The following is a 2,516-nucleotide window of genomic DNA, read 5'->3' as shown; positions in this document are numbered from 1 at the left end:
CTTTGATCTCTTGGTTAAGGAGCTATCAGGTTTCTCTGCACTAAAGTTACTATCTTTCCCCTCTGTAATTAGTAAGCATCTTCTATGGAGATGCTTTGAGATTTTGCACGTATCCGATTTCTTATCTTTTACCGATTTTAGCTTTCATCAATAGTTGTTACTCTTGCCTGGAGAATCCCAGGGACAGGGGAGCCTGGTGGGCTGCTGTCTGTGGTGTCACACAGAGTTGGACACGACTGAAGCGACTTAGCAGCAGCAGCAGCAGCAGCAGCACTTATTATGATGATGTTTGCTTAGTGGTGATTAACTAATTCAGTCTCTCCTTTTACATTTTTTAAATTGAAATTCTACTGTAGTAAGGCTGTCCCTCCTTCCCATTTATTTATTCACTTATATATTTATGTTAGTATGAACTGGTAAATATTTATTTTATTGTATGGGTTATAATCCAATACTCATTATTTTATTTTGCAGTTCAAATTGTTCAAACTGAAGCCTTTGGGAGTTCTTTTAAAGTCTTCTCCTATATCCTTCAACAGGTCTTATTGTTTAATAAGTAATAGCATAATTAATGGCAACCCACTCCAGTGTTCTTGCCTGGAGAATCCCAGGGACGGGGGAGCCTCATGGGCTGCTGTCTATGGGGTCGCACAGAGTTGGACACGACTGAAGTGACTTAGCAGCAGCAGCAGCAACATAATTAAGATGTAATTCACATAAAATTTATCCTTTTATAGTGTACAGTTCAGTGGCTTTTTGCATTTTAACAAGATTGTGAAGCTATCACCACTGTCTAAGTCTAGAACGTTTTAATCACCCCCCCAAAAGAAAGCCCACAGCCATCATCAGTCATTTCACATTTCTCCTTCCCTCAGGCCCTGGCAACCACTGATCCACTTTTTCCTTCTGTGGACTTGTCTATTCTGGACATTTCGTATAAATGGGATTGTACAGTATTTGGCCTTTTATGTCTGTTTTCTTTCACTTAGCGTAGCATTTTTGAAATCCGTCCATGTCATAGCATGCATCAATTCTTTTTTATAGCTGAATAACAGCTCAATATATGAACATAATACAAGCTGTTCATTCACTTAGCCAGGTAATGAACATTTGGGTTGCTTCTACTTTTTTGCTGTTATGATTAATGATGTTATGAGCATTTGTGTACAGCCTTTTGGGTGAACATATGTTTTCAGTTCTTCTGGTTATACACCTACTAGTAAAATTTCTGGATCAAATGGTAGCTCTATGACTTAACAGTTTGTAGAACTGCCAATTTGTTTTCTGAAGTAGCTGTACCGTAAATCCCCTTTGGTAATGTATGACCATTTCAATTTCTCTACATCCTTGCCAACACTCGGTATTATCTTTTTTAGTATAGCCACTCGAGTGGGCAGGAAGTAATAGTTCCTTGGTGGGTTGGATTTGCACTTCCCCAGTGATTAATGATGTAGCATGTGGGATCGGGTTCTCTAACTGAACCTGGGCCCCCTGCATTGGGAGCATGTAGTCCTACCCGCTGGAACACTAGGGAAGTCCCTAGTTATTTCTAATACTTTTGTCTTTTAACCTCTGTCTTAGAGGTAACTGGTTAACCTGCCACCATATTATATATTATAGTATTCTAAACTTGAATATATACTTACCTTTACTGGTGTGTTGTATTTTCATATGTTTTCACATTAACTAGCATTATGCAAACCGAGAACTGCTAGATGTCCAAGCTGGGTTTAGAAAAGGGAGAGGAATCAGAGATCAAATTGTCAACATCTGCTGAATCATAGAGAAAGCTAGAGAATTCCAGAAAAACATCTACCTTTGTTTCATCGACTACGTCAAAGCCTCTGTGTTGATCATAATAAACTATGGAAAGAACTATGGAAAGAGATGGAAATACCAGACCATCTTACCTGTCTCCTGAGAAACCTGTATGCAGGTCAAGAAGCAGCAGTTAGAACCCTGTATGGAACAACTGATTGGTTTAAGAGAGAGAAAGGAGTACAACAGAGCTGTCTGCTGTCACCCTGTTTGTTTAATTTGTACGCTGAGCACATCATGAGAGATGCCGGGCTAGATAAGTTACAAGCTAGAATCAAGATAGGAGGAAGACACATCAACAACCTCAGATATGTGGATGATATCACTCTAATGGCAGAAAGCGAAAAGAGCCTCTTGATGAGGGTGAAGGAGGAGGGTGAAAGAGCCAGTTTAAAACTAAATATCAAAAAAAAAAAAAAACCAAAAACTAAGATCATGGCATCTGGTGCTATTATTCCATGGAAAATAGAAGGGGGAAAGGTGGAAGTAGTGACAGATTTCCTCTTAGGGCTCTAAAATCACTGTGGATGGTGACTGCAGCCATGAAATCAGATGTTTTCTTCTTGGCAGGAAAGATATGACAAACCTCGACAGTGTGTTGAAAAACAGAGACATTACTCTGCTGACAAAGGTCCATATAGTCAAGACTATAGTCTTCCCAGTGGTCATGTACAATTTTGAGAGCTGCACCATAAAGA

The sequence above is a fragment of the Bos taurus genome, chromosome 10, assembly GCF_002263795.3.
Source record: "Bos taurus isolate L1 Dominette 01449 registration number 42190680 breed Hereford chromosome 10, ARS-UCD2.0, whole genome shotgun sequence".
Taxonomy (NCBI): Eukaryota; Metazoa; Chordata; class Mammalia; order Artiodactyla; family Bovidae; genus Bos; species Bos taurus.
The sequence above is the reverse complement of the archived record's forward strand: the minus strand, read 5'-3'. Positions refer to the sequence as shown.